Source organism: Pleurodeles waltl, chromosome 1_1 (genome assembly GCF_031143425.1).
Source record: "Pleurodeles waltl isolate 20211129_DDA chromosome 1_1, aPleWal1.hap1.20221129, whole genome shotgun sequence".
Classification (NCBI taxonomy): domain Eukaryota; kingdom Metazoa; phylum Chordata; class Amphibia; order Caudata; family Salamandridae; genus Pleurodeles; species Pleurodeles waltl.
Window position 1 is genome coordinate 875752000 of NC_090436.1, and position 27283 is coordinate 875779282.

A 27283-nucleotide genomic window follows, 5' to 3' on the forward strand; every position below is an offset into this window, starting at 1 on the left:
TAGGACATTCCAAAATGGCGTCATCATGGAGTAACTGGTCACATCAGCTCCTGGGATCTCAGGTCCACCCTTTGCTGACATCACTGCCAGGGACCTGCACACTAAAATTTCAAAGCTGGTCCCCGGTGGCTTGGCTCCAGTTGCCTGGGCCCTCTCCTTTGTTCAGGGGGCTTGGGCAGGCCCATTCCTGGTGCAGTGTGACAGCTGGATGATAGCTACAGAGCATTCCGCCTCACCCCTTTTCCTCCTCAAGAGTGATGAGAAGTAGTGCTATTTGCTCCCTTTGTGTTGAGTGGCCTTTGTTCCTGCTGTTGGAGAGAATGAATAGCAGGGTGACAACAGGCCTGGGCTCTGATCCTGAGCCAAGCCAGGAAAACATGAAAATTCTGAATGATCCACAAGATGTAAATTTACCATTTTGGAAGTGGCAGATTTGATTTTCTTGCAAAGGTTACACATTAGTTCAAAATGTCAGTGGTCTCTCTAGGCCAACACGAGGGGAAACTACGCTCTAAGGCAGTTCCCTTCCTAGGTGTAAAATGGAGTGTACCTATAGATAAAACAGTAAAGCATACTGACCTCCCCTAATAGTGTACACTATCCCCATGAGGCCTATGCCAGGTAAACACCTACACCTGCAGATTTCCCATTGCTCCAAGCTACCTGTGAGCTGTTACCGGGCTGCGCACAACAGTAGTCTCCCACACGCTGCCTGCACACGTGTGCACATGCCTGTGCACATGTGTTCATGTGCACCCTGCCAAGTGCCTCTTACCCTTGTTGTGTCACAATATCCAGGCAGGCACTTGTGATACACATGCACAGTCCGTTTACCGGGTGATTACCGAGATATCAAAAAAGCAAACAATCCAGGTGTATTGCTGGGACAGACCCAGTGCAACATATACCAACTTAATTTTTTCATGTGCATTTATTTTAACAATTGCATTTCATGAAAATTGGGCTTGAACGACATTTAAATGAAACCAGTATAATATGGCTGATTTTAGAAAATTTTTGTTATGCTTGTTATGCCAAATTACAAAAATTACACCCTTATTCCACCGCAAATGGCACAATTCATGGTAAAAATTGACCACAAATGCACAGAACAACAGGACACAAGCGGCATTTGTTCATACATCATTTGCTTTAATGCATTCTTGCACCAAATATTGGCACAATCATGTATTTCTTGCAAAATGTTAGCATGAAATGATGGATTTGTATTTTGTGAAATTACACACAATCACACATAATTGTGTGCAATTTTGCCGTAATGACACAAAAGCAAATTATGCAAATTTTGCACATCTCTATCAAAAATCAGGATACAAGGGGTTACATTTGTGCAACTCAGTAAAATCACACTTAAGGGGTATGTGTCTAGTAAGAGAGGTGCTTCTATGTGCAAAGGTATTGTTCTATGCAATATGTGAGGCAGTAAAAGTTTTTTTTTCATTTAACTTTTGCCAAAATGTGGTAATACATTTGATTTTGGCCTTTGTACTAAATTAACAAATGTGTGAAAGCATGTTTATTATTATAGTTTTTCTAACTAGTGTGTTGTTGAGTCATATTTATTTTCACTGATCTGTGGTCTGTATGTGGGGGGCTGTTCTTGTGTTTTTTTCCAAACAGCTGAACCTTCCACCTTGTGGTTTTTGATGTCACATGATTAATAAATGTCATCAAAATCTTGAGAAGGTAATATAGGACCACATTGCACAGGTTACTCGTATTTTTTTTTATTACATGTTTTTGAAACCGATTTTAAAATTAAATGCTGGAAAGATAACTTTTTGCTGACAGGTTTAATTGGAAGATGCTTGCATCAAGGATAGACCTACAAGAGAAAGTTTGTACGGTGAGCTGATTAAAGTTTTGAGAGCAGCAGTGTCATTGTGAAAGAGTTTTATTTTTACCATATTCCTGAAATAATTTATAATTACCAAATCGTTCCCGTGAAATAAGAGCTTTAAAACCACTGGCAAACACTGAATAACACAAGTTGCCCATGATACATATCTGATTTCTTCCATCTTGTTGGGCTAGTCTTGCTCCTATATTTTGAAACTTGGCTGCAGCACACATAGAAAGAAGAAAAAGCCTCCAATGATTGTTTTTGTGCAGGAAGGTGAAACTTCATGCACAAAAGCAATCCCGCCTACAACTCAGACACAATAACTCCAGTTCTCTACTATTATTAAACCAGTATGTGCAGTTTTCGAGCACCTTATCTTCAAGACCTTTCACATTCAAAACTAAAATGTTCCTTCCATGTTTGCCTTACCACGGCTCTCTTTAGTTAAAGGCCCTTCCACTTTGACTCACTCACTACAAACTACTATTGATCCCTGTTGCCCTCAGCACACCTTAGCTCTCCTTAAAGACATGGCTGTGCCTTGGCTCAGGGAAGATCGATCCGCATCTTCAATCTGTGCTTATGTGGCTTTTGCAGGAAGCAGATAAAACCGTGTTCTGTTCTGACCTGGCATCCTTCAAAGCTGCCAGCGCGGATTTTCTTTACAAAATCACAGCAAATAAATCAATGCGTGCTCTGACATGAATGGTCGTTTGCCCTTTTTCATCTGAACGATGTTTTCTTTTCAACGAGGTTTCTTTCTGTTTGTGATAGTCGATGTTTTTTATTAACCAATGTGTCCAACTCATTAATATTGTCCTAATGCTCCCAAAAGTACAATTCTTTGTGTAGTTTTCAATCTGTATTGTTCACATCGTGTTGTTTTTATCTCATACGTTTCTTTGTAAGAATTTCGAGGTTCCATTTCCCATCCCCACCGACCTTTTTGGCCTGTATTCTTCGCTAGCCTCTGTATCAAGCGCTCTGTCACATTTCTCCTAACTTCTTTTCAGCTATTATCATGAAGCCATATATGTATCCTCTATACTGCCTGCGTGACAGAGGAAACTGAGACCACACTTTGACATCAGATATCAGGGTGCATGCTAAAGTATCCATCGGACAGTTGGATGTGCATTTACCGTTGTTTAAATATATATGATTGGCTTTGCACACTATATGGAGAGCATGGATTGGAAATGTCATTCGCAGCCAGAAGATATTGTAACAGAGAGGATTCTGCGAGCGCACCACGAGATCCAAATGTTATTAATATCATATAAGGGATCCTGCGCTAGAGGACGATGAATCGAAGCGACATAGGTTTGAGAGGATGTCACCAATGGGATTTGTGAGTACCAATAATCCAATAACAATTTAACAATATTCAATATTAAAAAGATTCAGTCAATAATCACACCAGTTGAGTAACAAGAATACATACATTTAATTCCTATATTAACGATGCTAAGGTCACAAAGATGACTCTCAAACACAAATGATAAGCATAAAGAATCAATAGCGGCTCATTGAAACGACATATGTATCTCAATTTGATTAATATAGTTAAGCAAATAATCTGCAATAGAACCACACTTATAAATATTACAAAAACCGGTAATGATGATACAGGAATCATTAGCTCAGCGTTAAAATGATTTCAAACCAGATCATAAGCGATAGAGGATTATCTCTCTGACTAACCACAAATTAGCATTACATGTTGGGCTTTATGTGAAAAGAATTTAGAAACACCAGTTTAGAAAACTCTTATCTCAATTATGTTAATTTATAAAAATTAATAATGTGCATCGATATAATCATTAGTTGCAGTTGGTACCTGAAAAGCAAGAGAGACACAATTCACATTTAATAACATACATTACCACCATAGTAGTAACAGCAAAAGATCAGCTTCCACTTGAGGACACCTTCAACAGCTTTGGGCCTTACAACACCTAATCCCAACACTTGACTGCTCTCAAGGAACAACAAACCCACGGTCCTAGCATTCTACTCTCTCCGCGCACACCTAATTAGTCTACACAGATTATTATACTAAAATATAATCAACTCCTGATTGGTCAGTCTATGGGATGTTTTCATTTCAGCCAATCGACAACTAATTTGATGATCTACACTTGACAAACCTACGCTAACTATAACTTTTTTTTCAGTAGATACATTCTCTTTCCGTCTCATCTGTAACTCCATTGTCTCATCCGCCTCTTGCACATCTTGTTCTCAGGAAGAAACTCTCTCAACAACATTTTACTTTCATCCTTGAGAAAAGACCAGATATTAGTAACATTCTCAAACAATAGGACATTTCAACTTATACAATGCTAGGTTAATATATGACCTTGTAGGACATGTCACCGCAACCTGCTAGGGGTAGCTGTGGAAGACATATACACAAGCTTTAAAACATTTATTATTGAAGCTTCAAATCATGGAAAATAATCACAGCATCTAGTTTTGCTCAGTCAAGTAAAGGCTTTCTTATTTTACTTGTTGATTAATCACTCATTATTAATATGAAAATCATTAACAAACATATTTGAGAATTCACACTCTCCCAGTCCCCCCTCTGATGAGTATTCATGTCATCACATCATCTTTTAATGCATTTTATTTATTATCATCTGATTTAAAACTTTGCTTCATCAACTTCAAATTTTTCTCTTTTTCTCTTTTTATTTTCTCTGTAAATGTTATTAATTTCCATTTCCAAATTGTGTTTATTCCTTTCTAATTTCCTCTTCCTAACATACTTTATTATTCTAAATGTTCCCCAAATACAAATTAAACAAAACACAAGTACTGACACCCATTTTGCAATTTTCAAAATTACATTTCTTCCCTCATTACTAAACCAATTTCCCACAGCTTCAATTCCTTTTCCAGCCTTTTCCAAAATTGTGATTTCTTTTAACTCTTTCAATTCTTTATTATTAGTGTCAGTCACATTAGTGATTAGTTATTTAACCTTTCCTGAATTATCAGGAATGAATGAGCAACAATGATTAGAACCAATTAATTTACAAACTCTGCCCTCTTTCTCCAAAAGAATGTCTAACGCAAGGCGATTCTGTTGTGCCATAGCTCTCGTAGCAGCTAACTCAGTATCCAGAAGAATGATAGCTGCAGAATATCTTGTCAACATATTATCCACTATTGTGAAAAATTTCTGAATCTTAATCGAGTCTAGGACCACTCCCACTGATGGAATTATAGTCCCAAATATGTCTTCCACAATACTTGAAAATGATTCTCGCTTGTGTCTCGTTTGTGATATCATAGAATCGTGAATCTTACTCAAGTCTTCCAATTGATAGATTTTTGCAAAGACTACTCCCAGATACCATGTACCATACCATCCTCGAGGAAGACGGTAATATGCATTTCTTCCACAGATATAATAAATGCCAGGAATCAGAGGATCTTGTCCATGCATCATAAAATCCCACTTACTCTTAAGTATAGGAACATGTCTACATTCACTCTTTCCCACAAACAATCTATCATTCCTACTCCAAGGTCTTTGTAGATAAAGTTTTCCCACATGCTCAGCATCTATGATTAGTTTACCCTGTTTAGTAATGTCAGTAAAATCATAGTCTATTTCAGGCTTTCTACTTATTTTTCTCTTATCAATTTTTGCTTTGATTTCTCTCCTTCTATCTTCTGTATTAGCTAGATGTTTCTTCTCTACTGGCATTAGTAAACAGGTCAAATTATTCCTATGTGCAAAAGCAGTACCAAAGGTTATAGTTGGCTTAAAGAAATCTCTCATATTCACTATTGGGGTCATTACAACCCTGGCGGTCTTTGACCGCCAGGGCTGTTTTGGAGGAAGCACCGCCAACAGGCTGGCGGTGCTTCCAGGGGAATTACGACCGCGGCGGAAGCGCCACGGTCGCACCGCCGGGTCCGGCGGTTTCCTGCCACATTGGTCCCGCAGTCTAAATCCCCCAGGATTACGAGTCCCCCTCCCGCCAGCCTTTTCATGGCGGTAAGAACCGCCATGAAAATTCTGGTGGAAAGGAGAGTCGTGGGGCCACTGGGGGCCCCTGCACTGCCCATGCCAGTAGCATGGGCAGTGCAGGGGCCCCCTGCCACGGCCCCATGGAGCTTTTCACTGTCTGCTATGAAGACAATGAAAAGCGCAACGGGTGCAACTGCACCCGTCGCACAGCTGCAACACCGCCGCCTCCATTTGGAGCCGGCTCCCGTGTTGCGGCTGAGATCCCCGCTAGGCGGAAACCAGGTAATAGACCCCACGGGAGTGCAGCTGCATTGGCGACCGCCCGGCGGTTCAACCTTGGCGGGCGACCTCTGCCACCCGCCAATGTTGTAATGAGGGCCTATGTTATTTTCTTTAGCTATTTTATTCAAATATCCTATGACAGGTACAAAAGACAATACCATGTCATAACTTGAATAAAAGTATTGAATATACTCTTGATTATAGAAGAGTGTTAGCAAAAGACTGCAACTTATAGCGTAAGTCACGGGCAAACTATGATACGTAGTTCCTCCTTCTACTGAAGCTGGAATCTGCGTACATACATAACAATAATTTGCATCCATCACATCAACATACGCATGCAATAAGCGATAGAAAATATTAGAAGAAAGCTCTTTTTCTCCATGCAAATGTTTTACATCTATTCTCAAATTCTCTTTAGTCAATGATTTATCAGCCAAATCTAAAGAATTTATCTCCACAGTCTGATTTACTCCATTAATCTCATAAACGGACACTCCCACAACAACAATAAACATATCAACACACTCATTACTGCTAATCCAATTCCAGGTACTTTACAACAACTTTTCCTACAGTTTTGGTCATGTGTGGTACTCATTTTCTATTTTAGGAATAATAAAAATTAAAAAAAACAAAAATTTCTAAAATTATCAAAGTATCAAAAATTTCAAAAACTCCTCCTGATTATTTTTTTATTTTTTATAACGTATTCATTCACTCTTGGACAGATCCTTTGTCAAATTCGGGATAGCAGCTTGTCTAAGTTTAGTTTTTATTTGTCTTTTCCAGCAATTTACAATATTTGTCTTTTCAGCATGAGTTTGGTACTCAATTTTCTCACTTAACTTTAACCCAATGTCTCTTTCATGAATTCTTTTCATGTTTCAAAATCAGAATTTTCTACTTCTCTGTCAAAACAATAGCTCAAAAATTCTTCTTGCCAGTCACTCAAATTCAGATATGCCCATTCAGGTCCAGCATATCTCTTACTCGCAACTCTTTTCCTTTTCAGTCACCTTCTGTAGGAAAGTACCATCTTGCCTGGCATGTTACCCCCATATTTCACTGTATATATGTTGTTTTAGTTGTATGTGTCACTGGGACCCTGCCAGCCAGGGCCCCAGTGCTCGTAAGTGTGCCCTGTATGTGTTACCTGTGTTATGACTAACTGTCTCACGGAGGCTCTGCTATCCAGAACCTCAGTGGTTATGCTCTCTCATTTCTTTCCAAATTGTCACTAGGCTGGTGACCAATTTCACCAATTTACATTGGCATACTGGAACACCCTTATAATTCCCTAGTATATGGTACTGAGGTACCCAGGGTATTGGGGTTCCAGGAGATCCCTATGGGGTGCAGCATTTCTTTTGCCACCCATAGGGAGCTCTGACAATTCTTACATAGGCCTGCCACTGCAGCCTGAGTGAAATAACGTCCACGTTATTTCACAGCCATTTACCACTGCACTTAAGTAACTTATAAGTCATCTATGTGTCTAACCTGTACCTGGTAAAGGTAGGGTGCTAAGTTACTTAGTGTGTGGGCACCCTGGCACTAGCCAAGGTGCCCCCACATTGTTCAGGGCAAATTCCCCGGACTTTGTGAGTGCGGGGACACCATTACACACGTGCACTACACATAGGTCACTACCTATGTATAGCTTCACACTGGTAACTCCGAACATGGCCATGTAACATGTCTAAGATCATGGAATTGCCCCCCCCAATGCCATCCTGGTATTGGGGGGACAATCCCATGATTCCCCGGGTCTCTAGCACAGACCCGGGTACTGCCAAACTGCCTTTTCTGGGGTTTCACTGCAGCTGCTGCTGCTGCCAACCCCTCAGACAGGTTTCTGCCCTCCTGGGGTCCAGCCAGGCTTGGCCCAGGAAGGCAGAACAAAGGACTTCCTCAGAGAGAGGATGTTACACCCTCTCCCTTTGGAAAAAGGTGTTAAGGCAGGGGAGGAGTAGCCTCCCACAGCCTCTGGAAATGCTTTCATGGGCACAGATGGTGCCCATTTCTGCATAAGCCAGTCTACACCGGTTCAGGGATCCCCCAGCCCTGCTCTGGCGCGAAACTGGACAAAGGAAAGGGGAGTGACCACTCCCCGGACCTGCACCTCCCCTGGGAGGTGCCCAGAGCCCCTCCAGTGTGCTCCAGACCTCTGCCATCTTGGAAACAGAGGTGATGCTGGCACACTAGACTGCTCTGAGTGGCCAGGGCCAGCAGGTGACGTCAGAGACTCCTTCTGATAGGCTCCTTCAGGTGTTGCTAGCCTATCCTCTCTCCTAGGTAGCCAAACCTCCTTTTCTGGCTATTTAGGGTCTCTGCTTTGGGGAATTCTTTAGATAACAAATGCAAGAGCTCATCAGAGTTCCTCTGCATCTCTCTCTTCACCTTCTGCCAAGGAATCGACTGCTGACCGCACTGGAAGCCTGCAAAACTGCAACAAAGTAGCAAAGACGACTACTGTGACCTTGTAACGCTGATCCTGCCGCCTTCTCGACTGTTTTCCTGGTGGTGCATGCTGTGGGGGTAGTCTGCCTCCTCTCTGCACTATAAGCTCCGAAGAAATCTCCGGTGGGTCGACGGAATCTTCCCCCTGCAACCGCAGGCACCAAAGAACTGCTTCACCAGTCCTCTGGGTCTCCTCTCAGCATGACGAGCGAGGTCCCTTGAACTCAGCAACTCTGTCCAAGTGACTCCCACAGTCCAGTGACTCTTCAGTCCAAGTTTGGTGGAGGTAAGTCCTTGCCTCCCCACGCTAGACTGCATTGCTGGGAACCGCGTGTTTTGCAGCTGCTCCGGCTCCTGCACACTCTTCCAGGATTTCCTTTGTGCACAGCCAAGCCTGGGTCCCTGGTACTCTAACCTGCAGTGCACGACCTCCTGAGTCGTGCTCCGGCGTCATGGGACCTTACTTTGTGACTTTCGGGTGAGCTCCGGTTCACTCCACTTTGTAGTGCCTGTTCTGGCACATCTGCGGGCGCTGCTTGCATCTGAGTGGGCTCCGTGTCTTGCTGGACGCCCCCTCTCTCTACTCACGCAATTGGCGATATCCTGGTCCCTCCTGGGCCACAGCAGCATCCAAAAACCCTAACTGCGACCCTTGCAGCTAGCAAGGCTTGTTTGCGGTCTTTCTGCACGAAAACACCTCTGCACGACTCTTCACGACGTGGGACATCCATCCTCCAAAGGGGAAGTTTCTAGCCCTTGTTCTTGCAGAATCCACAGCTTCTACCATCCGGTGGCAGCTTCTTTGCACCCACAGCTGGCATTTCCTCGACATCTGCCCACTCCCGACTTGATCATGACTCTTGGACTTGGTCCCCTTGTTCCACAGGTACTCTCGTCAGGAAATCCATCGTTGTTGCATTGCTGGTGTTGGTCTTTCTTGCAGAATTCCCCTATCACGACTTCTGTGCTCTCTGGGGAACTTCGGTGCACTTTGCACCCACTTTTCAGGGTCTTGGGGTGGGCTATTTTTCTAACCCTCACTGTTTTCTTACAGTCCCAGCGACCCTCTACAAGGTCACATAGGTTTGGGGTCCATTCGTGGTTCGCATTCCACTTCTAGAGTATATGATTTGTGTTGCCCCTATCCCTATGTGGTCCCATTGCATTCTATTGTGACTATACATTGTTTGCACTGTTTTCTATTGCTATTACTGCATATTTTGGTATTGTGTACATATATCTTGTGTATATTTGCTATCCTCATACTGAGGGTACTCACTGAGATACTTTGGCATATTGTCATAAAAATAAAGTACCTTTATTTTTAGTATATCTGTGTATTGTGTTTTCTTATGATATTGTGCAAGTGACACTAGTGGTACTGTAGGAGCTTCACTCGTCTCCTAGTTCAGCCTAAGCTGCTCTGCTAAGCTTCCTTTTCTATCAGCCTAAGCTGCTAGACACCCCTCTACACTAATAAGGGATACCTGGGCCTGGTGCAAGGTGTAAGTACCCCTTGGTACCCACTACAAGCCAGTCCAGCTTCCTACATTGGTTGTGCAGCGGTGGGATAAGTACTTGCAACTACTTACCACTTTGTCATATTGTACTTTTCATAAGAGAAAAATATACAAAACAAGTTCAGTGTATGTACACCTAACCAAAAAGTTTTGCTTTTCTTCTCTTACTCCTTTGCTAAGTGCTGAAAAGTACTTCTAAAACTTTCAAAAAGTTCTTAAAAAGTTGTAAAAGTGTTTTTTTTCTGTCCTTTAAAAAGTTCTGAAAAGTTTTTCTTTCTTTTTCTGTCCCTTAAACCTTTTCTATTATGTCTGGTACAGGTCAAACTCTGGATCTGTCCAAGACTGCTTATGACCACCTTAGCTGGAAAGCAGCAAGGAGTCTCTGGGTTGAAAGAGGTTTAGGGGTAGGGAAGAATCCCTCTAGAGAACTATTAGTTAACATGCTCGTTGAACAAGATAAGACCTTTGTTGGCACTTCTGGTGAGAAATTAGCTGATGGTTCCCACTCTGATTCTGTGGCACCCCTAGTAAGAGAGTTAGAATGAAACTTTCCCAACCTGCCCCTTAGCAGGCCACCTAGCATAGCTGGTACTAATGTGACTTCTCATCACAGTAAGAGTGTTACCTCTCATCACAGTAGGAGTGTGACTTCTGTAGGCCAGAATGTTAGAGTGCCATCTGTTAGGGACAGGTCTCCCTCTGTTCATTCACACCATTCTTCTGTGTCAAGGCATGCCCAACCCACCCTCCCTGAAGACAGAATGTTATAAAGGGAACTCATTAGATTGAGAGTGGAAGAGTCCAGGCTGAAGCTTAAAAAGCAACAGCTGGATCTAGACAGGAAAGCATTTGATTTAGAAAAAGAAAGACAGAGGTTGGGGTTTGGACCCCATGGTGGCATCAACAGTATTCCAAATAGTCATCCTGTAAAAGAGCATGATTCTAGGAATCTGCACAAGATAGTTCCCCCTTACAAGGAGGGGGATGACATTAACAAGTGGTTTGCTGCACTTGAGAGGGCCTGTGTTGTACAGGAGGTCCCTCAAAGGCAGTGGGCTGCTATCCTATGGCTATCTTTCAGTGGAAAGGGTAGGGATAGGCTCCTTACTGTTAAAGAAAGTGATGCCAATAATTTTACAGTTCTTAAGAATGCACTCCTAGATGGTTATGGCTTAACCACTGAACAGTACAGGATCAAGTTCAGAGAAACCAAAAAGGAGTCTTCACAAGACTGGGTAGACTTTGTTGACCATTCAGTGAAGGCCTTGGAGGGGTGGTTACATGGCAGTAAAGTTTCTGACTATGAAAGCCTGTATAACTTAATCCTGAGAGAGCATACACTTAATAATTGTGTGTCTGATTTGTTGCACCAGTACCTGGTAGACTCTGATCTGACCTCTCCCCAAGAATTGGGAAAGAAGGCAGACAAATGGGTCAGAACAAGGGTGAACAGAAAAGCTCATACAGGGGGTGACAAGGATGGCAAGAAGAAGGATGGTAAGTCTTCTGACAAGGGTGGGGACAAATTAAAAATGAGTCTTCATCAGGCCCACAAAAACACTCTGGTGGGGGTGGTGGGCCCAAATCCTCTTCAAATCAAAACAAAGAAAAGAAACCATGGTGCTATTTATTTAAAATAAAAGGCCATTGGACAACAGATCCCAGTTGTCCAAAGAAAAGCACCAAGCCTCCTACCACTACAGCCCCTGCTGCTACACCTAGTGCCCCTAGTAATAGCAGTGGTGGTGGGAGCAAACCTACTAATAGCCAATCCAAGGGAGTAGCTGGGCTCACTTTTGGTAATTTAGTTGGGGTTGGTCTTGTTAGGGAGACCACAGAGGCTGTGCTAGTCTCTGAAGGTGCCATTGATTTGGCCACCTTGGTTGCTTGTCCCCTTAACATGGATAAGTACAAGCAACTTCCCCTAATAAATGGTGTTGAGGTTCAGGCCTACAGGGACACAGGTGCCAGTGTTACCATGATAATAGAGAAACTGGTCCACCCTGAACAACACCTACTTGGTCACCAGTACCAAGTGACTGATGCTCATAACAACACACTTAGCCACCCCATGGCTGTTGTAAATCTCAACTGGGGGGTGGGGGGGTTACTGGTACAAAGAAAGTGGTGGTTGCCTCAGATTTACCTGTAGACTGTCTACTAGGGAACAATTTAGAGACATCAGCTTGGTCAGATGTGGAGTTGGAGGCTCATGCAGCAATGCTGGGCATTCCAGGGCATATTTTTGCTTTAACCAGGGCTCAGGCCAAAAAGCAAAAAGGACAGAGTGACTTGAATCCTGGAAGAATGGACCAAGTGCTCCCTAAAGCTAGGGTTAGCAAAGGTAAAACACTACCTACGATCCCTCCCTCTACAGTGGATTCAACTTCTGAGGAAGAAGAATTTCCACCCTGTGCAGAACCTACACCAGAGGAGCTGGAAGCAGACACTGCTGAGCTTTTGGATGAAGGGGGGCCTGCCAGAGAGGAGCTGAGTGTGGCACAGCATACCTGTCCCACACTAGAGGGTCTAAGGCAGCAAGCTGTCAAACAAGCAAATGGGGATGTCAGTGACTCTCACAGAGTTTACTGGGAGGATAACCTTTTGTATACTGAAGCAAGGGATCCAAAACCTGGAGCTGCCAGGAGATTGGTGATTCCTCAGGAATACAGAAAGTTCCTCCTAACTCTAGCCCACGACATTCCCTTAGCTGGACATTTAGGGCAAATGAAAACTTGGGACAGGCTTGTCCCCTTGTTTCATTGGCATAGAATGTCAGAGGACACAAAGGAATTTTGTAAGTCCTGTGAAACCTGTCAAGCCAGTGGCAAAACAGGTGGCACTCCAAAGGCACCCCTTATTCCACTACCTGTGGTTGGGGTTCCCTTTGAAAGGGTAGGGGTTGACATAGTTGGCCCCCTTGACCCTCCTACTGCTTCAGGCAATAGGTTTATTTTGGTGGTAGTGGACCATGCCACCAGATATCCTGAAGCAATTCCTCTAAGGACCACTACAGCTCCTGCAGTGGCAAAGGCCCTCCTGGGAATATTTTCCAGGGTGGGCTTCCCAAAAGAGGTGGTATCAGACAGGGGAAGCAATTTCATGTCTGCTAACTTAAAGGCCATGTGGAAGGAATGTGGTGTTACATACAAGTTCACCACACCCTATCATCCACAAACAAATGGACTGGTTGAGAGGTTTAATAAAACTCTCAAAGGAATGATAATGGGACTCCCTGAAAAACTCCGCAGGAGATGGGATATCCTGTTACCTTGCCTCCTTTTTGCTTACAGGGAGGTACCCCAAAACGGAGTGGGCTTCAGCCCCTTTGAACTCCTATTTGGACACCCTGTGAGAGGTCCTCTAACACTTGTGAAGGAGGGTTGGGAACAACCTTTAAAAGCTCCTAAGCAAGACATAGTGGACTATGTACTTGGCCTAAGATCTAGAATGGCTGAGTACATGAAAAAGGCCAGTAAAAACCTTCAGGCCAGTCAAGAGCTCCAAAAGCAATGGCATGACCAGAAGGCTGTTTTGGTTCAGTACAAACCAGGGCAGAAAGTGTGGGTCTTGGAGCCTGTGGCCCCAAGAGCACTCCAAGACAAATGGAGTGGACCCCACATTATTGTTGAGAAAAAGGGTGAAGTCAACTACTTAGTTGACTTAGGCACTGCCAGGAGTCCCCTTAGGGTGCTCCATGTCAATCGCCTGAAACCCTACTATGACAGGGCTGATCTCACCCTGCTCATGGCAACAGATGATGGACAGGAAGAAGAGAGTGACCCTCTCCCTGATCTCTTCTCTTCCACAGAACAAGATGCTCTAGTGGAAGGTGTAGTACTGCCAGATTGTCTTACTGCTGAGCAGAAAGACCACTGCATAAATCTCCTGGGTCAGTTTTCTGAACTCTTTTCTACTGCGCCAGGTACCACTTCTTGGTGTAAGCACACTATAGATACTGGAGACAGCTTGCCTGTCAAAAGTAAGATCTATAGGCAGCCTGACCATGTCAGAGACTGCATAAAACAAGAGGTGCAGAAAATGCTTGAACTGGGAGTGGTTGAGCACTCTGAAAATCCATGGGCCTCTCCTGTGGTACTTGTACCAAAACCTCATTCCAAAGATGGAAAGAAGGAAATGCGGTATTGTGTAGATTATAGAGGTCTCAACCAAGTAACTAAAACTGATGCTCACCCTATACCCAGGGCAGATGAGCTCATAGATACACTGGCATCTGCCAAGTATCTAAGCACCTTTGATTTGACTGCAGGGTATTGGCAGATCAAGTTATCAGAGGATGCAAAAGCAAAAACTGCATTTTCAACCATTGGAGGGCACTACCAATTCACAGTAATGCCTTTTGGGTTGAAAAATGCACCTGCCACTTTTCAAAGGTTGGTGAATACAGTCCTGCAAGGGTTGGAGGCTTTTAGTGCAGCATATCTAGATGATATAGCTGTCTTTAGCTCCACCTGGGATGATCACCTGGTCCACCTATGGAAAGTTTTGGAGGCCCTGCAAAAGGCAGGCCTCACTATCAAGGCTTCAACGTGCCAGATAGGGCAGGGCAAAGTGGTTTATCTGGGACACCTGGTAGGTGGAGAACAGATTGCACCACTTCAGGGAAAAATCCAAACTATTATAGATTGGGTTCCCCCTACAACTCAGACCCAGGTGAGAGCCTTCTTAGGCCTCACTGGGTATTACAGGAGGTTCATAAAGAACTATGGCTCCATTGCAGCCCCTCTTAATGACCTCACATCTAAGAAAATGCCTAAAAAGGTATTGTGGACAGCTAGCTGTCAGAAAGCTTTTGAGGAGCTGAAGCAGGCCATGTGCTCTGCACCTGTCCTGAAAAGCCCCTGTTACTCCAAAAAATTCATTGTCCAAACTGATGCATCTGAATTAGGGGTAGGGGCAGTCTTATCACAACTTAATTCTGAGGGCCAGGATCAACCTGTTCCTTTTATCAGCAGGAGGTTGACCCCTAGAGAAAAGCGTTGGTCTGCCATGGAGAGGGAGGCCTTTGCTGTGGTCTGGGCACTGAAGAAGTTGAGGCCATACCTGTTTGGCACTCACTTCATTGTTCAGACAGACCACAAACCTCTACTTTGGCTAAAACAAATGAAAGGTGAAAACCCTAAATTGTTGAGGTGGTCCATATCCATGCAGGGAATGGACTATACAGTGGAACATAGACCTGGGAGTACCCACTCCAATGCAGATGGACTCTCCAGATATTTCCACTTAGACAATGAAGACTCATCAGGTCATGGCTAGTCTTATTGTCCTTCGTTTGGGGGGGGGGTTGTGTAGGAAAGTACCATCTTGCCTGGCATGTTACCCCCATATTTCACTGTATATATGTTGTTTTAGTTGTATGTGTCACTGGGACCCTGCCAGCCAGGGCCCCAGTGCTCATAAGTGTGCCCTGTATGTGTTACCTGTGTTATGACTAACTGTCTCACTGAGGCTCTGCTATCCAGAACCTCAGTGGTTATGCTCTCTCATTTCTTTCCAAATTGTCACTAACAGGCTAGTGACCAATTTCACCAATTTACATTGGCATACTGGAACACCCTTATAATTCCCTAGTATATGGTACTGAGGTACCCAGGGTATTGGGGTTCCAGGAGATCCCTATGGGCTGCAGCATTTCTTTTGCCACCCATAGGGAGCTCTGACAATTCTTACACAGGCCTGCCACTGCAGCCTGAGTGAAATAACGTCCACGTTATTTCACAGCCATTTACCACTGCACTTAAGTAACTTATAAGTCACCTATATGTCTAACATTTACCTGGTAAAGGTTGGGTGCTAAGTTACTTAGTGTGTGGGCACCCTGGCACAAGCCAAGGTGCCCCCACATTGTTCAGGGCAAATTCCCCGGACTTTGTGAGCACGGGGACACCATTACACGCGTGCACTACACATAGGTCACTACCTATGTATAGCTTCACAATGGTAACTCCGAACATGGCCATGTAACATGTCTAAGATCATGGAATTGCCCCCCCAATGCCATCCTGGTATTGGGGGGACAATCCCATGATTCCCCGGGTCTCTAGCACAGACCCGGGTACGGCCAAACTGCCTTTCCTGGGGTTTCACTGCAGCTGCTGCTGCTGCCAACCCCTCAGACAGGTTTCTGCCCTCCTGGTGTCCAGCCAGGCTTGGCCCAGGAAGGCAGAACAAAGGACTTCCTCAGAGAGAGGGTGTTACACCCTCTCCCTTTGGAAAAAGGTGTTAAGGCAGGGGAGGAGTAGCCTCCCCCAGCCTCTGGAAATGCTTTCATGGGCACAGATGGTGCCCATTTCTGCATAAGGCAGTCTACACCGGTTCAGGGATCCCCCAGCCCTGCTCTGGCGCGAAACTGGACAAAGGAAAGGGGAGTGACCACTCCCCTGACCTGCACCTCCCCTGGGAGGTGCCCAGAGCCCCTCCAGTGTGCTCCAGACCTCTGCCATCTTGGAAACAGAGGTGCTGCTGGCACACTGGACTGCTCTGAGTGGCCAGGGCCAGCAGGTGACGTCAGAGACTCCTTCTGATAGGCTCCTTCAGGTGTTGCTAGCCTATCCTCTCTCCTAGGTAGCCAAACCTCCTTTTCTGGCTATTTAGGGTCTCTGCTTTGGGGAATTCTTTAGATAACGAATGCAAGAGCTCATCAGAGTTCCTCTGCATCTCTCTCTTCACCTTCTGCCAAGGAATCGACTGCTGACCGCACTGGAAGCCTGCAAAACTGCAACAAAGTAGCAAAGACGACTACTGCGACCTTGTAACGCTGATCCTGCCGCCTTCTCAACTGTTTTCCTGGTGGTGCATGCTGTGGGGGTAGTCTGCCTCCTCTCTGCACTAGAAGCTCCGAAGAAATCTCCGGTGGGTCGACTGAATCTTCCCCCTGCAACCGCAGGCACCAAATAACTGCTTCATCAGTCCTCTGGGTCTCCTCTCAGCACGACGAGCGAGGTCCCTTGAACTCAGCAACTCCGTCCAAGTGACTCCCACAGTCCAGTGACTATTCAGTCCAAGTTTGGTGGAGGTAAGTCCTTGCCTCCCCACGCTAGACTGCATTGTTGGGAACTGCGTGTTTTGCAGCTGCTCCGGCTCCTGCACACTCTTCCAGGATTTCCTTTGTGCACAGCCAAGCCTGGGTCCCTGGTACTCTAACCTGCAGTGCACGACCTCCTGAGTCGTGCTCCGGCGTCATGGGACCTTACTTTGTGACTTTCGGGTGTGCTCCGGTTCACTCCACTTTGTAGTGCCTGTTCTGGCACATCTGCGGGCGCTGCTTGCATCTGAGTGGGCTCCGTATCTTGCTGGACGCCCCCTCTCTCTACTCACGCAATTGGCGATATCCTGGTCCCTCCTGGGCCACAGCAGCATCCAAAAACCCTAACTGCGACCCTTGCAGCTAGCAAGGCTTGTTTGCGGTCTTTCTGCACGAAAACACCTCTGCACGACTCTTCACGACGTGGGACATCCATCCTCCAAAGGGGAAGTTTCTAGCCCTTGTTCTTGCAGAATCCACAGCTTCTACCATCCGGTGGCAGCTTCTTTGCACCCACAGCTGGCATTTCCTCGGCATCTGCCCACTCCCGACTTGATCGTGACTCTTGGACTTGGTCCCCTTGTTCCACAGGTACTCTCGTCAGGAAATCCATCGTTGTTGCATTGCTGGTGTTGGTCTTTCTTGCAGAATTCCCCTATCACGACTTCTGTGCTCTCTGGGGAACTTAGGTGCACTTTGCACCCACTTTTCAGGGTCTTGGGGTGGGCTATTTTTCTAACCCTCACTGTTTTCTTACAGTCCCAGCGACCCTCTACAAGGTCACATAGGTTTGGGGTCCATTCGTGGTTCGCATTCCACTTCTAGAGTATATGGTTTGTGTTGCCCCTATCCCTATGTGGTCCCATTGCATTCTATTGTGACTATACATTGTTTGCACTGTTTTCTATTGCTATTACTGCATATTTTGGTATTGTGTACATATATCTTGTGTATATTTGCTATCCTCATACTGAGGGTACTCACTGAGATACTTTGGCATATTGTCATAAAAATAAAGTACCTTTATTTTTAGTATATCTGTGTATTGTGTTTTCTTATGATATTGTGCAAGTGACACTAGTGGTACTGTAGGAGCTTCACTCGTCTCCTAGTTCAGCCTAAGCTGCTCTGCTAAGCTTCCTTTTCTATCAGCCTAAGCTGCTAGACACCCCTCTACACTAATAAGGGATACCTGGGCCTGGTGCAAGGTGTAAGTACCCCTTGGTACCCACTACAAGCCAGTCCAGCTTCCTACATTGGTTGTGCAGCGGTGGGATAAGTACTTGCAACTACTTACCACTTTGTCATATTGTACTTTTCATAAGAGAAAAATATACAAAACAAGTTCAGTGTATGTACACCTAACCAAAAAGTTTTGCTTTTCTTCTCTTACTCCTTTGCTAAGTGCTGAAAAGTACTTCTAAAACTTTCAAAAAGTTCTTAAAAAGTTGTAAAAGTTTTTTTTTCTGTCCTTTAAAAAGTTCTGAAAAGTTTTTCTTTCTTTTTCTGTCCCTTAAACCTTTTCTATTATGTCTGGTACAGGTCAAACTCTGGATCTGTCCAAGACTGCTTATGACCACCTTAGCTGGAAAGCAGCAAGGAGTCTCTGGGTTGAAAGAGGTTTAGGGGTAGGGAAGAATCCCTCTAGAGAACTATTAGTTAACATGCTCGTTGAACAAGATAAGACCTTTGTTGGCACTTCTGGTGAGAAATTAGCTGATGGTTCCCACTCTGATTCTGTGGCACCCCTAGTAAGAGAGTTAGAATGAAACTTTCCCAACCTGCCCCTTAGCAGGCCACCTAGCATAGCTGGTACTAATGTGACTTCTCATCACAGTAAGAGTGTTACCTCTCATCACAGTAGGAGTGTGACTTCGGTAGGCCAGAATGTTAGAGTGCCATCTGTTAGGGACAGGTCTCCCTCTGTTCATTCACACCATTCTTCTGTGTCAAGGCATGCCCAACCCACCCTCCCTGAAGACAGAATGTTATAAAGGGAACTCATTAGATTGAGAGTGGAAGAGTCCAGGCTGAAGCTTAAAAAGCAACAGCTGGATCTAGACAGGGAAGCATTTGATTTAGAAAAAGAAAGACAGAGGTTGGGGTTTGGACCCCATGGTGGCATCAACAGTATTCCAAATAGTCATCCTGTAAAAGAGCATGATTCTAGGAATCTGCACAAGATAGTTCCCCCTTACAAGGAGGGGGATGACATTAACAAGTGGTTTGCTGCACTTGAGAGGGCCTGTGTTGTAGAGGAGGTCCCTCAAAGGCAGTGGGCTGCTATCCTATGGCTATCTTTCAGTGGAAAGGGTAGGGATAGGCTCCTTACTGTTAAAGAAAGTGATGCCAATAATTTTACAGTTCTTAAGAATGCACTCCTAGATGGTTATGGCTTAACCACTGAACAGTACAGGATCAAGTTCAGAGAAACCAAAAAGGAGTCTTCACAAGACTGGGTAGACTTTGTTGACCATTCAGTGAAGGCCTTGGAGGGGTGGTTACATGGCAGTAAAGTTTCTGACTATGAAAGCCTGTATAACTTAATCCTGAGAGAGCATATACTTAATAATTGTGTGTCTGATTTGTTGCACCAGTACCTGGTAGACTCTGATCTGACCTCTCCCCAAGAATTGGGAAAGAAGGCAGACAAATGGGTCAGAACAAGGGTGAACAGAAAAGTTCATACAGGGGGTGACAAGGATGGCAAGAAGAAGGATGGTAAGTCTTCTGACAAGGGTGGGGACAAATTAAAAATGAGTCTTCATCAGGCCCACAAAAACACTCTGGTGGGGGTGGTGGGCCCAAATCCTCTTCAAATCAAAACAAAGAAAAGAAACCATGATGCTATTTATTTAAAATAAAAGGCCATTGGACAACAGATCCCAGTTGTCCAAAGAAAAGCACCAAGCCTCCTACCACTACAACCCCTGCGGACACCTAGTGCCCCTAGTAATAGCAGTGGTGGTGGGAGCAAACCTACTAATAGCCAATCCAAGGGAGTAGCTGGGCTAACTTTTGGTAATTTAGTTGGGGTTGGTCTTGTTAGGGAGACCACAGAGGCTGTGCTAGTCTCTGAAGGTGCCATTGATTTGGCCACCTTGGTTGCTTGTCCCCTTAACATGGATAAGTACAAGCAACTTCCCCTAATAAATGGTGTTGAGGTTCAGGCCTACAGGGACACAGGTGCCAGTGTTACCATGATAATAGAGAAACTGGTCCACCCTGAACAACACCTACTTGGTCACCAGTACCAAGTGACTGATGCTCATAACAACACACTTAGCCACCCCATGGCTGTTGTAAATCTCAACTGGGGGGTGGGGGGGTTACTGGTACAAAGAAAGTGGTGGTTGCCTCAGATTTACCTGTAGACTGTCTACTAGGGAACAATTTAGAGACATCAGCTTGGTCAGATGTGGAGTTGGAGGCTCATGCAGCAATGCTGGGCATTCCAGGGCATATTTTTGCTTTAACCAGGGCTCAGGCCAAAAAGCAAAAAGGACAGAGTGACTTGAATCCTGGAAGAATGGACCAAGTGCTCCCTAAAGCTAGGGTTAGCAAAGGTAAAACACTACCTAAGATCCCTCCCTCTACAGTGGATTCAACTTCTGAGGAAGAAGAATTTCCACCCTGTGCAGAACCTACACCAGAGGAGCTGGAAGCAGACACTGCTGAGCTTTTGGATGAAGGGGGGCCTGCCAGAGAGGAGCTGAGTGTGGCACAGCATACCTGTCCCACACTAGAGGGTCTAAGGCAGCAAGCTGTCAAACAAGCAAATGGGGATGTCAGTGACTCTCACAGAGTTTACTGGGAGGATAACCTTTTGTATACTGAAGCAAGGGATCCAAAACCTGGAGCTGCCAGGAGATTGGTGATTCCTCAGGAATACAGAAAGTTCCTCCTAACTCTAGCCCACGACATTCCCTTAGCTGGACATTTAGGGCAAATGAAAACTTGGGACAGGCTTGTCCCCTTGTTTCATTGGCCTAGAATGTCAGAGGACACAAAGGAATTTTGTAAGTCCTGTGAAACCTGTCAAGCCAGTGGCAAAACAGGTGGCACTCCAAAGGCACCCCTTATTCCACTACCTGTGGTTGGGGTTCCCTTTGAAAGGGTAGGGGTTGACATAGTTGGCCCCCTTGACCCTCCTACTGCTTCAGGCAATAGGTTTATTTTGGTGGTAGTGGACCATGCCACCAGATATCCTGAAGCAATTCCTCTAAGGACCACTACAGCTCCTGCAGTGGCAAAGGCCCTCCTGGGAATATTTTCCAGGGTGGGCTTCCCAAAAGAGGTGGTATCAGACAGGGGAAGCAATTTCATGTCTGCTTACTTAAAGGCCATGTGGAAGGAATGTGGTGTTACATACAAGTTCACCACACCCTATCATCCACAAACAAATGGACTGGTTGAGAGGTTTAATAAAACTCTCAAAGGAATGATAATGGGACTCCCTGAAAAACTCCGCAGGAGATGGGATATCCTGTTACCTTGCCTCCTTTTTGCTTACAGGGAGGTACCCCAAAAAGGAGTGGGCTTCAGCCCCTTTGAACTCCTATTTGGACACCCTGTGAGAGGTCCTCTAACACTTGTGAAGGAGGGTTGGGAACAACCTTTAAAAGCTCCTAAGCAAGACATAGTGGACTATGTACTTGGCCTAAGATCTAGAATGGCTGAGTACATGAAAAAGGCCAGTAAAAACCTTCAGGCCAGTCAAGAGCTCCAAAAGCAATGGCATGACCAGAAGGCTGTTTTGGTTCAGTACAAACCAGGGCAGAAAGTGTGGGTCTTGGAGCCTGTGGCCCCAAGAGCACTCCAAGACAAATGGAGTGGACCCCACATTATTGTTGAGAAAAAGGGTGAAGTCAACTACTTAGTTGACTTAGGTACTGCCAGGAGTCCCCTTAGGGTGCTCCATGTCAATCGCCTGAAACCCTACTATGACAGGGCTGATCTCACCCTGCTCATGGCAACAGATGATGGACAGGAAGAAGAGAGTGACCCTCTCCCTGATCTCTTCTCTTCCACAGAACAAGATGCTCTAGTGGAAGGTGTAGTACTGCCAGATTGTCTTACTGCTGAGCAGAAAGACCACTGCATAAATCTCCTGGGTCAGTTTTCTGAACTCTTTTCTACTGCGCCAGGTACCACTTCTTGGTGTAAGCACACTATAGATACTGGAGACAGCTTGCCTGTCAAAAGTAAGATCTATAGGCAGCCTGACCATGTCAGAGACTGCATAAAACAAGAGGTGCAGAAAATGCTTGAACTGGGAGTGGTTGAGCACTCTGAAAATCCATGGGCCTCTCCTGTGGTACTTGTACCAAAACCTCATTCCAAAGATGGAAAGAAGGAAATGCGGTATTGTGTAGATTATAGAGGTCTCAACCAAGTAACTAAAACTGATGCTCACCCTATACCCAGGGCAGATGAGCTCATAGATACACTGGCATCTGTCAAGTATCTAAGCACCTTTGATTTGACTGCAGGGTATTGGCAGATCAAGTTATCAGAGGATGCAAAAGTAAAAACTGCATTTTCAACCATTGGAGGGCACTACCAATTCACAGTAATGCCTTTTGGGTTGAAAAATGCACCTGCCACTTTTCAAAGGTTGGTGAATACAGTCCTGCAAGGGTTGGAGGCTTTTAGTGCAGCATATCTAGATGATATAGCTGTCTTTAGCTCCACCTGGGATGATCACCTGGTCCACCTATGGAAAGTTTTGGAGGCCCTGCAAAAGGCAGGCCTCACTATCAAGGCTTCAACGTGCCAGATAGGGCAGGGCAAAGTGGTTTATCTGGGACACCTGGTAGGTGGAGAACAGATTGCACCACTTCAGGGAAAAATCCAAACTATTATAGATTGGGTTCCCCCTACAACTCAGACCCAGGTGAGAGCCTTCTTAGGCCTCACTGGGTATTACAGGAGGTTCATAAAGAACTATGGCTCCATTGCAGCCCCTCTTAATGACCTCACATCTAAGAAAATGCCTAAAAAGGTATTGTGGACAGCTAGCTGTCAGAAAGCTTTTGAGGAGCTGAAGCAGGCCATGTGCTCTGCACCTGTCCTGAAAAGCCCCTGTTACTCCAAAAAATTCATTGTCCAAACTGATGCATCTGAATTAGGGGTAGGGGCAGTCTTATCACAACTTAATTCTGAGGGCCAGGATCAACCTGTTCCTTTTATCAGCAGGAGGTTGACCCCTAGAGAAAAGCGTTGGTCTGCCATGGAGAGGGAGGCCTTTGCTGTGGTCTGGGCACTGAAGAAGTTGAGGCCATACCTGTTTGGCACTCACTTCATTGTTCAGACAGACCACAAACCTCTACTTTGGCTAAAACAAATGAAAGGTGAAAACCCTAAATTGTTGAGGTGGTCCATATCCCTGCAGGGAATGGACTATACAGTGGAACATAGACCTGGGAGTACCCACTCCAATGCAGATGGACTCTCCAGATATTTCCACTTAGACAATGAAGACTCATCAGGTCATGGCTAGTCTTATTGTCCTTCGTTTGGGGGGGGGTTGTGTAGGAAAGTACCATCTTGCCTGGCATGTTACCCCCATATTTCACTGTATATATGTTGTTTTAGTTGTATGTGTCACTGGGACCCTGCCAGCCAGGGCCCCAGTGCTCATAAGTGTGCCCTGTATGTGTTACCTGTGTTATGACTAACTGTCTCACTGAGGCTCTGCTATCCAGAACCTCAGTGGTTATGCTCTCTCATTTCTTTCCAAATTGTCACTAACAGGCTAGTGACCAATTTCACCAATTTACATTGGCATACTGGAACACCCTTATAATTCCTTAGTATATGGTACTGAGGTACCCAGGGTATTGGGGTTCCAGGAGATCCCTATGGGCTGCAGCATTTCTTTTGCCACCCATAGGGAGCTCTGACAATTCTTACACAGGCCTGCCACTGCAGCCTGAGTGAAATAACGTCCACGTTATTTCACAGCCATTTACCACTGCACTTAAGTAACTTATAAGTCACCTATATGTCTAACCTTTACCTGGTAAAGGTTGGGTGCTAAGTTACTTAGTGTGTGGGCACCCTGGCACTAGCCAAGGTGCCCCCACATTGTTCAGGGCAAATTCCCCGGACTTTGTGAGTGCGGGGACACCATTACACGCGTGCACTACACATAGGTCACTACCTATGTATAGCTTCACAATGGTAACTCCGAACATGGCCATGTAACATGTCTAAGATCATGGAATTGCCCCCCCAATGCCATCCTGGTATTGGGGGGACAATCCCATGATTCCCCGGGTCTCTAGCACAGACCCGGGTACGGCCAAACTGCCTTTCCTGGGGTTTCACTGCAGCTGCTGCTGCTGCCAACCCCTCAGACAGGTTTCTGCCCTCCTGGTGTCCAGCCAGGCTTGGCCCAGGAAGGCAGAACAAAGGACTTCCTCAGAGAGAGGGTGTTACACCCTCTCCCTTTGGAAAAAGGTGTTAAGGCAGGGGAGGAGTAGCCTCCCCCAGCCTCTGGAAATGCTTTCATGGGCACAGATGGTGCCCATTTCTGCATAAGGCAGTCTACACCGGTTCAGGGATCCCCCAGCCCTGCTCTGGCGCGAAACTGGACAAAGGAAAGGGGAGTGACCACTCCCCTGACCTGCACCTCCCCTGGGAGGTGCCCAGAGCCCCTCCAGTGTGCTCCAGACCTCTGCCATCTTGGAAACAGAGGTGCTGCTGGCACACTGGACTGCTCTGAGTGGCCAGGGCCAGCAGGTGACGTCAGAGACTCCTTCTGATAGGGTCCTTCAGGTGTTGCTAGCCTATCCTCTCTCCTAGGTAGCCAAACCTCCTTTTCTGGCTATTTAGGGTCTCTGCTTTGGGGAATTCTTTAGATAACGAATGCAAGAGCTCATCAGAGTTCCTCTGCATCTCTCTCTTCACCTTCTGCCAAGGAATCGACTGCTGACCGCGCTGGAAGCCTGCAAAACTGCAACAAAGTAGCAAAGACGACTACTGCGACCTTGTAACGCTGATCCTGCCGCCTTCTCAACTGTTTTCCTGGTGGTGCATGCTGTGGGGGTAGTCTGCCTCCTCTCTGCACTAGAAGCTCCGAAGAAATCTCCGGTGGGTCGACGGAATCTTCCCCCTGCAACCGCAGGCACCAAATAACTGCTTCACCAGTCCTCTGGGTCTTCTTTCAGCACAACGAGCGAGGTCCCTTGAACTCAGCAACTCCGTCCAAGTGACTCCCACAGTCCAGTGACTATTCAGTCCAAGTTTGGTGGAGGTAAGTCCTTGCCTCCCCACGCTAGACTGCATTGCTGGGAATCACGTGTTTTGCAGCTGCTCCGGCTCCTGCGCAGTCTTCCAGGATTTCCTTTGTGCACATCCAAGCCTGGGTCCCCGGCACTCTAACCTGCAGTGCACGACCTCCTGAGTTGTCCTCCGATGTCGTGGGACCTTACTTTGTGACTTCGGGTGAGCTCCGGTTCACTCCAATTTGTAGTGCCTGTTCCGGCACTTCTGCGGGTGCTGCTTGCTTTTGAGTGGGCTTCTTGTCTTGCTGGACGCCCCCTCTGTCTCCTCACGCAATTGGCGACATCCTGGTCCCTCCTGGGCCACAGCAGCATCCAAAAACCCTAACTGCGACCCTTGCAGCTAGCAAGGCTTGTTTGCGGTCTTTCTGCACAAAAACACCTCTGGACGACTCTTCACGACGTGGGACATCCATCCTCCAAAGGGGAAGTTTCTAGCCCTTGTCGTTCTTGCAGAATCCACAGCTTCTACCATCCGGTGGCAGCTTCTTTGCACCCACAGCTGGCATTTCCTCGGCATCTGCCCACTCCCGACTTGATCGTGACTCTTGGACTTGGTCCCCTTGTTCCACAGGTACTCTCGTCAGGAAATCCATCATTGTTGCATTGCTGGTGTTGGTCTTTCTTGCAGAATTCCCCTATCACGACTTCTGTGCTCTCTGGGGAACTTAGGTGCACTTTGCACCCACTTTTCAGGGTCTTGGGGTGGGCTATTTTTCTAACCCTCACTGTTTTCTTACAGTCCCAGCGACCCTCTACAAGTCACATAGGTTAGGGGTCCATTCATGGTTCGCATTCCACTTCTAGAGTATATGGCTTGTGTTGCCCCTATCCCTATGTGCCCCCATTGCATTCTATTGTGACTATACATTGTTTGCACTGTTTTCTATTGCTATTACTGCATATTTTGGTATTGTGTACATATATCTTGTGTATATTTGTTATCCTCATACTGAGGGTACTCACTGAGATACTTTGGCATATTATCATAAAAATAAAGTACCTTTATTTTTAGTATATCTGTGTATTGTGTTTTCTTATGATATTGTGCAAGTGACACTAGTGGTACTGTAGGAGCTTCACTTGTCTCCTAGTTCAGCCTAAGCTGCTCTGCTAAGCTACCTTTTCTATCAGCCTAAGCTGCTAGACACCCTTCTACACTAATAAGGGATACCTGGGCCTGGTGCAAGGTGTAAGTGCCCCTTGGTACCCACTACAAGCCAGTCCAGCCTCCTACACCTTCCACTATCTTCTCTACTTGTTTGTTCTTCAGCAGGCAACTCTCTCTCCTCTGGTATTGATGTTATCACATCAACTTTTCCCTTTGCTACAGTGTTCTCTGGCCAATTGTTTCCTTTCAATGTTCCTTTTGTCAATAATCTCCTCAATATTGAGTCTTCACTTGCCTTTGGACCCTTCTCTCTCGACGTTCCCGCAATTGCTTCTGGAAAAGTATAATCCACTGGAGCGAGACTATTCTTGATTCCTTTCCCAATGGGGTGTGTCTTGTCTTCGGTTTGGTTGGACAAACCACCTGCTTCTGAGGTTTCCTTCCTCTGAGCAGATTTTTCTTTTGCAGTTTCCTCCCTTTCCTTCTCTCTCGAGGACACCCTCTTCTGATCAAAATCAGTCTCTCTTCTTTCATCCTGGACTGATTCTTCTACTCCTTCTACAGCTTGTTCTTTTTCATTGTTTTGTTCTCCTCCATCTGCTATAGAAGTAGGTACATCTCTGTCAATTTCGCTGTTTTGCTCACTGTTTTCTCCTTGGTCTACAGTATTGGTAACTCTTGGCAATCTCAACAGCTCTTCTTCTCTTTCTGTTGGATCA